The sequence below is a fragment of the Solanum tuberosum genome, unplaced genomic scaffold (assembly GCF_000226075.1).
Source record: "Solanum tuberosum cultivar DM 1-3 516 R44 unplaced genomic scaffold, SolTub_3.0 scf00160, whole genome shotgun sequence".
In the NCBI taxonomy this organism is placed as follows: Eukaryota; Viridiplantae; Streptophyta; class Magnoliopsida; order Solanales; family Solanaceae; genus Solanum; species Solanum tuberosum.
The window spans coordinates 274,696-289,405 of NW_006239085.1; the positions used below are offsets into that span (position 1 = coordinate 274,696).

The 14,710-nt window shown below is 36.9% G+C and overlaps 1 pseudogene; it reads left to right on the forward strand.

The window, feature by feature from the left end:
• The window catches only part of LOC102579331 (uncharacterized), a 3,860-nt pseudogene extending 1,476 nt beyond the window's left edge, over positions 1-2,384 (forward strand).
• Positions 2,385-14,710: the final 12,326 nt, after the last annotated feature.

Below are 14,710 nucleotides of genomic sequence, written 5' to 3' on the forward strand. Positions count from 1 at the left end.
TTACCCTCAAACCATTCATTCACAAATTTCAACGTATTGATGGACCATTCTAAAGGATGGAGGTTCGTGGGCTTTGGAAATGCGCTTTAAAGGAGCTCACAGCTGAGCAACACCCTGTATGGATGATAGGTTAGAGCGTGGGAGGTCCAACGAGGCAAGGAGGAGCAAGGGAAAGTGTTTCTCCATTCAGCGAAGTGCCAGCCACTTTGGCAACTCGCCAAACTCCTTTGGCGAGGGTTCCAGGATAGCCAAATGATCTAATGAGCTGCAGAGAAAGGATGCCCATTCGGAGAGCATGGAGGATATTCGGCGGATTGCCCTTTGAACCCCAGACCGCCGAAAGTTACAGCAAGCCATCTAAGGAGAAGCCAATAAGCGGGGTTCTCGTCGAACCCATTTGGCAGATCGCCGAGCCATTTGGCTCGCCTGACTTGGCTCTCCCATTGGCCCATTTTCTGTCACTTTTGGATCTATCTATGTAATAATGCCAGACACTATAAATAGGTGTCTTAGGGTTCATTTTAGGGTTAGACTATTTTGAATATTAAAAACTAAAAACTCATGTTTGAGTGTTGAGAGCTTGGGTAAGCTTTTGTTGCCTCTTATTAGAAACGTTGGTTGCATGAGATATCCATTCCCTTGAGGTCATTGGGTTTAATATACCCTTTGGTTGCTTTTTGTTTCCTCTTGTGTGTCTATCTATATATCTTTACTTTTCGTCTTTTGATTTCCGCATATTATCTATGTTTCTCTGGTGAGAATCATATCATTTGGTATCAGAGCCAAGCTTAGTATCGTTCCTACGATTCTAGTCTTGGGTTTGCTGCTACTAAAAAAAATTGTTCAAAAACATTTTTGAGAAATTTCTGAAATGGGTCTTGTTGATTTGAGTCTTCTTTGGAGTTTCCAAGGTTAGATTAGTGTTCTCTAACCTATTTCGAGTCTAGGGCTGAGATTTGAAAGGGTTTGGTTCACTATTGAAGTTTCCATCATTGTTAGTTGAAGAAGTTTTGAAGAAGATGAAGTGGGTTTTGAGATCTGGAAGATTTGGCAAGGAATTGAGTGCTAAAAAGTATTGGGGTTTGTTCCCTATATCTAGGAGAGCTTGTATCTCAAATTTCATGAAATTTCGAGCTAAAAATATTTGAGGTTTTATTTTGGGTCTTCATAGTGTTCTTGAAGTTCTTGAAGAACATTCAAACCTTCAAGAAGGAAATATTTGAAAGAGAAAGAGTTTGATCCAAAAGGGAAGAAAGAGAAAGTGTTAAAGTGTTTGTAAAAAGAAAATTTACCAAAAGGGTAAATACAAAAGGCCAAGGAAGAGGGCGGGGACCACCAAGGTGAAATTTTCGGAGCCTTGCAGTTGCAGCTTGAGGAATTTGGGTGAATCCCAACTTGGATCGCCCATTCCACTCGGCGCCTCCCCCTTTGGGCAGCTAGGTCGCCGAGTTAGACCTCATTTTGGTGAAGACACTAGAAATTTCGGCGACCTAATCCTTGGTTGCCGAATCCAGTCAGCGTATCGCCGAACTTCCACCCAGATCGCCGAGTTGCCTTGTCCGATTGGCGAGTTTGGCGAGTCAATCTTCAAGTTGGTGAGCTGAACCTCAACTTAGGGGAAGAAAACAGGTTATTTGGCGATGTGTAACTCGTCCTATGACCCATTTCATCTCAGGTTCTAATTTCTTAGTTTCCTTTCTTTTTATTCTAGTTCGTTGACGAGAATCCTAAACTGATTTTCAACTCGTAATTACTCTACTTGTTGACTATTAGTTCTTGAATTCACTTCTTTGTTAGTGCTTTTCTTTTTGTGATTTTATTCGTTTTACTTCGTAGTTAACTTCTTGACTCAAGTCCGTTTGTTTTAATTGAGTCGTCCGTTCTTCTTGAAACAAAAATCCATTCTGACCAAGAGTAGAATTGACTCTTTTGTGATTAACCGAGTATAAGCAATCTTCAACATTAGCCGTGGCAATTTGAGAGACAATCAAAGGTGTGTAAACACGAGTGATTGTGAGCTTATATTTACTAACACTAACGTTGTTGTTTGTTGTTTTGTTGAGTCTTTCTTAATGATAGGTACCATGGAAACCGGAAGCAAAACCTACCCACCAAAGGGAAATGTTACCTTAGAATCTTCCATGAGGACTCCTACTGAAGAGTATCGGATGGTGAGGATATTGGATGGAACCTTGGCTGAGTTTAGAGGTCATCTATCTGAGATGAATTCTAGACTGACCAAGGTGGAGGATAAGATTTGGGCTAAAGAGACAGGGTTCACATTACCATCTTATATGGTAAGACGAACTATACCAAGGAAGGCCATGATCAATCACGAGCAAAGGGAGAATATCTTCTACTCCAAGTGCCTCATCCAGCCATGATCAATCACGAGCAAATGGAGAATATCTTCTACTCCAAGTGCCTCATCCAGAGCCAAGTATGTGTTTTGATCATTGACAGTGGAAGTTGTGCCAACCTTGCTAGCACGGCTGTGGTGGACTACTTGAAGCTTCCTACCACTAAGCATACTAAACCATACACACTTCAATGGTTAAATGAGGAGGAATTGAGGGTACATGAACAGGTGTTGATTAAGTTCCAAATTGGGAAATATCATGATGTTGTACTTTGTGATGTGATTCCCATACAAGCTAGTCATGTACTACTCGAAAGTCCTTGGCAACACGGCTACGCGTCAATACATGATGGAAGGCACAACACCTATATCGTCATGTCAATGGGGTGTAAATATGTCCTTAAGCCAATGTCACCCTCCCAAGTCATATAGTTGTATCGAAAGATGGATGAGTTGAGGGATAAAAGGAAAAAGAAGGAAGGACATATGGAGGCTGAGGCCCAAGGAAAAGGAGAAAGGAAGAAGTTGAACGGTAAGGCCAAGTTGTTGTTGGCTGAGCATAAAGAGATGAGGGGGGAAGTGGGAGTCGAAAGTGAATTGATCCTTAAGGATCATGAGTTGCAAGCTAACCCATCTCACTCTTCCTCTCCCCATTCTATTTTTTTCCTTTTTCAGGATCCTCGTGGAGCCCTTTCAATGGATACACTTGTGGGCAGTCCAAACATTCTTAAGGGAGTGTCAGTTGCGGGTAAATAAGATCTTTCTTGCGGGCATCAAGGTACAATAGCTAAATTTAACACTTTTGTTATTACAAATGAACAAAGTGTGAATGTTAGTTTTGTCTTTAAATGAGCCTATTGATTCTTTACCTTGTATTGATAATGTGCTTGTTGAAAATGTGGATACACTAGTTGATCATATTGATGACCGAATTGATTCTTCTAGTAAGATCGATTTGTTTCTACCTAGTGTTGACACGTATGCTTTGAATGCTAGCTCATTATTTTGTAATAATTGTGTTGATCAACCTGTTTGTGAGTGTAGTTCACTGGTTGATGGTTCTTATAATGTGATTAAGAAACCTCAAGTTGGTGGTACTAATGAAGATGTTGATCATTTGATTAGGATTGACTCTTTGAGCATGTCTTTTGTGGCTGATCCAATTGCTTGCTTTGCTCATAGAGATCTGTGCTTGAAGATGCTTCGAAATATGATATGTGTCTTTTTGAGGGTGAACTTGCATGTTTTAATTCTTCCCTAGTGGTTGATCATTCCCTATTTAAGTACAATATCCTTTTGAAGATGATGAAATCACTCATAGTGATGTACCTAGTGGTGTGAATCTTGAGAGCAGTATAGTTCTTGATAGCTATACTTGTTATAGTAACCCACTATAGTGTGAGGCTTTCCCTCCCAAAGATGGAAATCTCTTCTTGAAAGATGAGAGTACTCTTGTAGGGAAGGAAGGTGATGAGGAGGAAGGTGGTGTTTGTTTTCCCATTACCTCTTCTTCTTGGTGTGTTTCACTTCTTAATGGTATGAACAGTGCTTTTAAGCCTATTCGTAGTCATACCTATGTAAACACCTTAGAGGAAGTTGATTTGAGAGACATCTTTCTCTATTACTTATTTACATATGATGATGCGCATGCTGTTGAGTGGAGTATGTTGTTGGGAGGAACGAGTGACCACTTGATAAATGGAGGTGCACTTGATCCAAGTTCTTAGAAGACCTTTCCATTTGACCCCGGTAGTGAGCTGAGTTGTGGAATTTATGTGGAAATGCCTGGTCAAAATGGAAGGCATAAGGTGGGCGACATTGTTAATTCCTTTCCCTATATAGGAAAACTCTCCTTGAGGTTTTGCCATCCACTTGAAGAGCCTACATTGTGTGTGGGGAAGAATAGCTTCCTAGACCCTTTTTCTATTTCTTACCCTAAGCATGATCTTGTTGAATGTGCATCTCATGGTGGTAGGAGATATTTGCCCAGAGAAGGTAAAGTTTGTACCTTCCTTTACTATCTCTTTGCATATGATGAGATCCCTAGTTGGATCAGAAGTGCATTGCATGTGGATCAGGGTATCCTTAAGGTCTACAGTTGTTGGTATGACCCTGTTCTGTGGACTTTCTATCCTTTTGATCTCGGTGAATGCATGAAGGTATTTGAACGGGTGGAAATATCATCTTTTAGGTGGTATTACCATGTTGTTGAGAAGAATAATCATTGTCCTTGTTCTCCATCTGTGGGCTTAATAGCCATGACAATAGAGGATGTTTGGTTGTTCCTTGAGTTTGAGTCTCCTTGGTTAAATGTTTTAAGTGCTAACCTTTGTACTATCCATCATACTAAGAGGCTGTTTGTGATCTATGTGATTTTACAAGGTTTGGATTCGAGGACTCAATTTTACCTACTTGACATAAAGGAGGCCTTGTGCTTGATGGGATGTGAAACCAATGAGGGCTTACATATAAATTTGTTTAAGTGTATTAGTTCCTCAGCTCTACCCTTTTGTCAATGTGTTTTGCTTAGCCACGTGTCTATTACTTTGATGGGTTGCAAACCCTTTGTTGCTACTTGTGACGCTTGGTTATATGTTAAATTTGTGCATCCTTGGCATGGTGATGAAATTGTTATTGCTAACGCTAACCCTCATGCCATTAGGATCTTTGTACTGTTTGCTTCCCCTATGGTTTTGCAAGGTACGGATTCGAGGACGAATCCTTTTCAAGAAGGGGAGAATGATGCAATACAGATTGCCCCCAAACTATTCATTCACGAATTTCAACGTATTGATGGATCATTCTAAAGGATGGAGGTTCTTGGGCTTGGGAAATGTGCTTTAAAGGAGCTCCCAGGTGAGCAACACCCTGTGTAGATGATAGCTTGGAGCGTGAGAGGTCCAACGAGGCAAGAAGGAGCAAGGGAAAGTGTTGCTCCATTCAGCGAGGTGCCAGCCACTTTGGTGACTCGTCGAACTCCTTTGGTGAGGGTTTCAGGATCGCCAAATGATCTAATGAGCTGCAGAGAAAGACTGCTTATTCGGCGAGCATGGAGGAAATTCGGCGCATCGCCTTTTGAACCCCAGACCGTCGAAAGTTACAGCAAGCCATCCAAGGAGAAACCAATGAGTAGGGTTCTCGCCGAACCCATTTGGCGGATCGTCGGGCCATTTGGCGATCCCGACTTGGCTCACCCATTGGCCATCTATGTAATAATGCCAGACACTATAAATAGGTGTCTTAGGGTTCATTTTAGGGTTAGACTAATTTGAATATTGAAAACTGAAAAAACTCATGTTTGAGTGTTGAGAGCTTAGTTAAGCTTTTGTTGCCTTTTGCTAGAAACGTTGGTTGCTTGGGATATCGATTCCCTTGAGGTCATTGTAAGAGTTAGGTGCTATAGTCGGATCAAAGAATCGAGGTCATTGGGTTTAATTACCCTTTGGTTACTTTTTGTTTCCTCTTGTGTGTCTATCTATCTATCTTTACTTTCCGTCTTTCGATTTCCGCATATTATCTAAATTTCTCTGGTGAGAATCGTATCAATATGAGTTGAGAAATCTTGAGATGAAGAGTATCATTGAGTCCTTGGGTTGAGTTGTTCATGCCCATAATTCCGCATGAACCTTATGAGTTGAGAATTTTTATGTGAATAGTATCAATTAAGTTCTTGAGTTCTGAGTTGTTGAGTTTCGAGTATTGAGTTCTATTTTGTATAAAGTCTTTCACGTCCATAATTCGGCATGAACCATATTTTAAGAAGTCTTTTACAAACATTTTAACTTTCTTTTAAGACTTTCGGTTCGATTTGATTAAAGAGTAAGAGTAAAGTTCTTTTCTTCAAAGATTACATGGGAACTAAGTATTCCCAAGGGTAAATATTTTTACATTTAAGATGAGAGGAAACTGAGATTTCCGAAAGAGTTTTGAGCAGTTTGAGTACTACCTATTTTAAGAAAAAAATGAGTTTTGAGAAAGAGTTTCTAAAGCATGATTAGTATGGCAATCGAGTATGTCATCAATGTTTAAGCAGTATGGTATCTAGATATATACTATCAATGTTTACGCAATATGACTTCCCGAGTCATCAATGATCATATTAAATTACGATTTTGATATGTTTTTTAGAAAGAGTTTTCAAGAGCAGTTACCTCTTCTAAGAGGGTAGTTTGAGCAATTATCTCAAACCAGAGAAAAAGTTATCTTTTTAAAACATATGAGCTAAGTATATTTTGGGAGTAGTAACGAGCACCGATATGGGGATACAAGTTCATATTAACTCAAGTCTCCATAAACCATGTAGCCATCATGAGTAGTAAAAAAACATACTTTTTAGATGACTCCTTGAGTGATTTTTAGCATAGACTAGTGGATCCACTTAGTTAAGGCGTTCTATATAACGACAAAGTATAGGACAGTTCTGGCAGCGCGGGTAAGATGTTGTATCATCACTTAGGCTCATAGTGGTGGTTATCAGTTAGAGAAACTCCCACAAAGTTATATTGTATTTTTATATACACACTGAGCATTATTGTATTTTTCAATACATTGAGTTGATATCTACAGTTTTACAGCTTTCCAGATATATTGCATCTTTTACTATTGCTTTATCCTTGAGTATCATGAGTTGAATATCTTGAGTTGAGTACCTCTGAGTTGTCTATCTTATCCTTTGAGTTGAGTATCATATTCTTGAGTTGAGTGGAGTAACTGAGTTGAGAATAGGTAAATATGTTTCCTTTTTTTAAGTTCAAGATTGTGTTTATGCTTTAGAATTCCCATTACATGCTCGTACATTCCACGTACTGAGCCATTTGGCCTGCATCGTTTCATGATGCAAGTACAGGTATTCAGGGTCATCAACAGGAGCTTCGTTGATACCACATGGAGTTCTAGTTAGCTATGGTGAGCCTCCTTGCTTCCTGAGGGTTCCACTTTTACTTTCAGTTATATCTGTTGTTAGGATGTCGTGGGTCTTGTCCTGACTTCCATCTTTGTCAGTTAGAGGCTTCATAGATAGACAATAGAGTTTCAGAAGGCTATTCATTTATTTTGTTAAAAGTTTTAAAGACTAAAGTTGCCTATTTTATGGTTAGTTGAATATATTATTTTTTCCAGAGTTTTTCATTTGAGTTAAAGCTTTGTATTTAAATTTTATGAATTTTTATTCAGTTGTTAAGTTTTGTATGCTTGAGTTAGTCTTCCTCTTATAGTCAGCCAGGATGAGGGTTCGCTTGGGGACCAGAAATGGTTCTCGAGTGCCGGCCATGTCCAGGGTGTAGGCTCGGGTCGTGACAAACTTGGTATCAGAGCATAGAGTTTAGGTGTTCGAGGGTGTCTATGAAGTAGTGTCAATAGGATCTTGTTTATGGTTGTGAGGGCCCCACTTCTATAAATGAGGGACTACAAAAAATTTAAGAAAAGTTTCCCTTATTTCATACTCTTAATCGTGCAATAGAGCTAAGTCATAGAGATTTATTCATGCTCGTGCGTTTTTCATATTCATTCGACTACCCATCATACTAGAGGTGGTTGAAAAAGTAAATTGTAAAGATTCTAATGGATGAGTTGTTCTTAGCAAGAGTCTTGAGAAAATCATGAGACTCCAGAGGGGCTTGAGAGAAACCCAAGAGTAAGTTAAGTGTTCAGTTTTAGAGGAATGCACCCATAATTATATGAATTGTGCGTTTGAGCTAAAAGTGAGTTGTACTCTTTTCCTTAAGCCTTGTTTCAGCTGAGATCCTTATGAGGAGGTATGTTTAGAGCTTGGGTAGTATTTTCATCCTAAAAGGTATTATGAGTTACGAGATCATGAACAGTAGTAGAGAAAGAGCCTAGAGTTAGAGAAAAGTATGTAGAGGTTTAGTGATCTAAGAAAGGAAGATAGTGTTTTGAAGAGCTATGTTACTATAGTCATGCACCTAGTAAGTTAGTAATGAGGAGTTTTACCTTATGGGTGGACTAAGAAGTGATGAGTTGTGAAGATTCCATCATAGGAAGTAGAATGTGTTGTAACTAGAAAGGAGCTTGTGATGAAGTGTCCTTGTGTAGGTAATGACCAAGTGTAAGTGTTGAATAGAAGAGCATGAGTATACATGCGGTGATAGATCTAAGCTAGAACTAATTAGGCATTGTTGTATAGTGAATGAGTGAATAGTACTCAAGTTGTGAAGGGAATTGTGATAGTAAATTGTAAGTATGAAGACTAAGAGGTAAGGACTGACTATTTGTCATGAATTTAGTGGGAGAATGATTATTAACTTTGTATATAGTAGTGGTAAGTTGGTATAGTAGGCGAGCAATCATATTGATAATCGGGTTTAGTCATAAACATTAAGCTTGAATTTCAGATAAGTGCCATGATCAAGAGAATGGCAACATGAGGGTGATGATGTTAGTCTTGAGATTTGATCTAGAAGACTTAACATAGAGTAGGTGAGGAATTGCGATGATAAGCTACAATAAATATGAGTGGTACAAGTAAGAGTCACTAACCTTTAGATAAAGGAAGTGAAGTGTGGCTAAGTCAATAAGAGTAACACGATCATTAAGAGGTATACCAAGGTGTTATGTTACCAGATGAGGTCCCAATTAAGTTATAATTTTCCATGTGCGCCTAGATAGCATAATTGACTTGTCAATGTGGAATAGGCTCATAGCTTTCAAGTATTAGCTTTAGACCTAAGGGGGAGATGATAGTATGAGAAATCAAATCAAGTGTTGAGAATTTCTTAAGGAGCTAGTTAGGAGGAGTCCATGGAGTTGTTAGAGTACTAAATCTGATTGTGGTGTTGTTAAACATTAGGTGGTTCTTGATATGAGCCCAATGTGGTGGTAAAATGTCTTAGTCTTGGGATGAGATTCCCTATAGAGAGGTATAGAACCTGAACCTAAGGATTTCTATTAAGCTTGAATATAGTAAGAGCATAATATTAGACGCAGACCTTAGTAAGAGTAACCCATTTCATACCCAGTCCAGGCGTCATTCGAGGACGAATGATCCCAAGTGGGGGATATTGTAACAAACCAGAAAATTTTTGAACTAAGACTCGAACCACTCTTTATAATGAGTGATATTTTACCAAGGAATTAAAATTTTCCTAAGTGTTAAGGTCACTAGATGTAGCACCTTGAGTTTGAAGAAGAACTAAAGAGAGTTTATTCAAGTCATTTCTAAGTTTTTCTTAAAGTGTAGGGTCAACTTCAAATAATCATAAATCCTAGTACAAGATGAGTTAGGTGAGCTACAAGATAGATAATTAAAGATCTTCGAGTCCTCTTTCCAACGCCACCAAGTTTGCTCAGTTTCGAGTTCATATGAAGGAGATATGTCCATTCGAAGTTGGGCTTCCTAGATATGGAAAGTCAAAACCGGATTTAGAGGGGTATTTTGGTCTTTTCCTTACCCAATCAGATTTAATTCATTTTTGGTAATGTTTTAAGGGTCTAATCCTATTAGGTTCAGTTTTATAATCCTAATATACGCCTAGGGTTTTAGTTGAGAGTTCAAGAAGAGAAAAGAAGAGAAAAGAGGAGAGGATCAAAGCGTTCGTCGAGAGTCTTGCATTTTGTTGCGGATTTTCGCCATGGGTTTAATCCCTAAGAGGTATGTAAGCTTCCATAGTGTTGGGTTTGTTCACCCATATGCCAATCATGTTATTTTCAGTGTTAAATTCGTTCCAGAAAGATGAAGGTTTAATGATCTTAAATTGTGTTCTTGAAATTAGCTTTCGTTCTTGAGTTTAGATGAGATTGATGAGTTCTTGAGGAAATCGAGTCGATCTTAGAGTTGTGTTTGATTAGATTTTTTAGTACATGTATTGGGTATCTGAATCTAAAGAGAAATTGAGAAAAAAAAATCGAATTTAGGTGAATTGGGGTTACAAAACGAGGAAGAAAAAAATCGGACAAGGATAGCGGACCTGTTCCTTAAGTGTGAAAATTTTCACTCCGTGTCGCGGAGAGGTCACGGACTCCACTATTTAAAAAATTATTTCGACCAACTATTTTAATTCATATCCGTATCGAGGACTTGCTCCCAGACAGTCTTTTTCAACCGATTCTCATGTTTAACTATCTAAAAACACTCCTAAACATCACGAGATCTTTCCTATTACAAATCACAACCTGGAATTCATAAATCAAATTCAAGGTAGAGTTGAGAGTCAAGTTTTGAGAGTTCTTTCAAACATTTTTTAGAAAGTCCCTTTTAGTCTTTTGAGGAGTCTTCTACACCTTATATTAACTTTTTTCAAGACTCGAGCAAGTGAGTATGAGGATGAGGAGAATGTATTCATGAGTCTACTTTGTCATCAAGAGATCTTTCATATAATGAACCATAACTCTTAAATTCATAATTCACATTCAAGAGAGAGTAAAGAATAGAGTTCAAGGAAGCCTTTGAGTTCAATTGTGGATCATTTGAGATCAACTATCGATTTGAGCTAAGTTTTGAGGAAGTAAGTCTTAGAATGAAAAGAGTCGTATACATGAGTTCCATATTATTATGTAGACCCTCGAGTCGAGTAGTTCATGCCCATAATTTCCACATGAACTTCATAAGTTGAGCATCTTTGAGAGGAGTAGTATCTTCAAGTTCTAAGTCTGGAGTATTGAGTTCCTAATCCCATCTGAGATTATATTCCTAATCCTGAAACTATTACATGTTACACCATGAAGTCCTTAAGTTGAGTAGTTCCTGCCCATAATTTCGCATGAACCATATGAGTTGAGAAATCTTGAGATGAGAAGTATCATTGAGTCCTTGAGTTGAGTTGTTCATGCCCATAATTCCGCATGAACCTTATGAGTTGAGCTTTTTGAAGTGAGTAGTATCATTTAAGTTCTTGAGTTCTGAGTTGTTGAGTTTTGAGTATTGAGTTCTATCTATGGTTACTGATAACCTTGCATTGAGTCGTTCACGTCCATAATTTGGCATGAACCATATTTTAAGAACTGTTTTTACAAACGTTTTATCTTTGTTTTAAGACTTATGCTTTGAATTGAGTAAAGAGTAAGAGTAAAGTTCTTTTCTTCAAAGATATACGGGAACTAAGTATTCTCAAGAGTAAATGTTTTTACATTTAAGATGAATGGAAACTGAGGTTTCCAAAAGAATTTTGATCAGTTTGAATACTATCTCTTTTAAGAAAAAGATGAGTTTTGAGAAAGAGTTTCTGAAACATGATTAGTATGACAATCGAGTATGTCATCAATGTTTAAGCAGTATGGTATCTAGATATGCCATCAATGTTTACCCAATATGACTTCCCGAGTCATTACTGATCATATTAAAATATAATTTTGATATGGTTTTTAGAAAGAGTTTTCAATAGCAGTTACTTCTTTTTAGAGGGTAGTTTGAGCAATTATCTCAAACCAGAGAAAGAGTTATGTTTTTAAAACATATGAGCTAAGTATATTTTGGGAGTAGTATTGAGCACCGATATGGGGATACAAGTTCATACTAACTCAAGTCTCCATAAACCATGTAGTCATCATGAGTAGTAAAAGAGCATACTTTTTAGATGACTCCTTAAGTGTTTTTTATCATAGGCTAGTGGATCCACTTAGTTAAGGAGTTCTATATGACGGGAAAGTATAGGACAGTTCTGGCAGCGTGGGCAAGACGATGTATTATCAGTTAGGCTCATAATGGTGGTTGTCAGTTAGAGAAACTCCCACAAAGTTATATTGTATTTTTATATACACACTGAGTATTATTGTATTTTTCAATACATTGAGTTGATATCAACGGTTTTACAGCTTTCCATATATATTGCATCGTTTACTATTGCTTTATCCTTGAGTATCATGAGTTGAGTACCTATGAGTTGAATATCTTATCCTTTGAGTTTAGTATCATATTCTTGAGTTGAGTCAAGTAAGTGAGTTGAGAAGAGGTAACTATGTTACCCTATTATTAAGTTCAAGCTTATGTTTATGCTTTAGAATTCCCATTACATGCTCATGCATTCCACGTACTTAGCTATTTGGCCTACAGCATTTCATGATGCAGGTACAACTATTCAGGGTCATCAACATGAGCTTTGTTGATACCACATGGAGTTCGAGTTAGCTATGGTGAGCCTCCTTGCTTTCGGAGTGTTCCTACTTTTACTTTCAGTTATATCAGTTGTTAGGATGTCGTGGGTCTTGTCCCGACTTCCATCTTTGTCAGTTAGAGGCTTCATAAATAGACAATAGAGTTTCAGAAGTCTGTTCATTTATTTTGTTAAAAGTTTTAAGGACTAAAGTTGCCTATTTTATGGCGAGTTGAAAATATTATTTTATTCAGAGTTTTTCATTTGAGTTAAAGCTTTGTATTTCAGTTTCATGAATTTTTATTCAGTTGTGAAGCTTTGTATGCTTGAGTTACTCTTCCGCTTGTAGTCAGCCAGGATGAGTGTTCTCTTGGGGACCAGAAATGATTCTTGAGTGTCGGCAACGTCCAGGGTATAGGCTCGGGTCGTGACATAAGTAATTCTAAAATCCTTCTTTTACTAGAGCTAAATGTTTCAAAATTTTGCTTGTGATCCTCATTAGGATTACCCTTGATCGATTCTTTATCCGTTTACGTTTCAGAGTTTGTATATCATTTATAGTAAAGATATGTTGCAATGGTTGCATCAAAATTTTAATGTATAAGAAATATTTCGTCTCTTTCGCTAATTCATTGATGTACATTCTGAAATGCTTATTTGGATTCCAATTTCTACTATCTAAATAATTACTAATATATTAACTATAAATGTTAAAAGTGAGAGATAAGGCATAAGTACCCCTCTAGACTATGACCGAAATCCTATAGACACACCTAAACTTAACTAAGATCGTATTATCCCGTGAACTCTTTTTTTTGGATTTTGTGCATTTTTAGTGTTGATGTGGCACCTTTAACCACCCAAGTTGGTTGTGTTTGTACACACTCATCCTTCACGTGTGTAAATATTATTTTAATATTTTTTAATTAATTTTTTAAAAAATATATTATTTTTTTTATAAATTTTTTAAAAAATATTCTTAATTTTTTATCTTGTATTTAAATTAAGTTATTACATATTTTTTACCTTGTATCGAACCTTTTTTTTTACCTACATTCATTGTTTTTTCTCTTTTATTTTCCTATTGATTTTATTTTCTTTTGTCTTTCGTTTTGAATTGATTTCAAATGGTTAATTTTGAATGGATATCAAAATAAGTGAAGAAAATCAAATAAAACATATAAAAAATAAAATGTTAAAATTAAAGGGCACTTTTAAATTAGTTTTTTATTTAAATACACATAATTTTTTTTAAAATAATTAAAAGTGGAAAGATAATAAATTAATTTAAAAAAAGTTTAAAGTGAAAAGAAATTTAAATAAATATTTTACAAAGAAAGAAATACAAATAATTAAGTATATATAAGTTTTATTATCAATAAATATGTGTTCTAACTAATTATAAAGTTATCAATCAAAAAATGACATGTGTCCAATTTGTGCAGTCATCACTTGCCTTAAAGACAGTGTGCACACTTTCTATGCCATGTCAGTGTTTGTCGTATATTTATTCCATTTTAAATTAGTTTAGAGGGGTAATAGGACCCTAGTTAAGTTGAGGTGTGTCTTTGGTATTTCGATCATAGTCTAGCAGGGTACTTATACCTTATCCCTAAAAGTGACAACAACAACTACTAAAGGAAATTACATTAAATTATTAAGCCGAATTACCATGTATTCCTAGTGTTAGCATATATAAAATGCCATTCTAAGAGATCGGTTGGTAGCTGCATAAAGTTATGGAAATATTAGTAATGTAGAAATTAGTTATGAGTGAATTTATGTGTTATTTTATGCATGTATTAATTGTTTCACCTTCTTATGTCGCATAAAACTAGAAAATGACTTCATTGTCATAATAATTTGTTCTTTACTCAAAATCTACAACTGATGATACTCAAACTTCATCATCAATGGCTGCTTCCTCTTCCATTTTGTTAGTTTATTTCTTGCTACCCTTATTTTCCACGACAACCCTCCACAATACTTCTTCTCTCTATAGATCCAAAATCATCACTCAACAAGAATCTTTACCCAAAAATGCCACCCCATAACTTATTTTGGGGAACCTCGCCCCACATCAACGAAATATCAGTAGACCTCAGTTGGTCTACATCTTCCCTGAAGGTAGCAAGCTGACCCTTAAAGTAGCAATCATCATGAACTACCCTCGGCCTTTTCACGAGCCTCTAGTCTAGCTATGAGGTTATCCAAACTCACCTCGTGTGACTAAATCAATCTCACATTGGGTCATCCTATCTCTCAACGAAGCCATAGCTCGCTCAATTTCCCTATCAATCAATGAGAG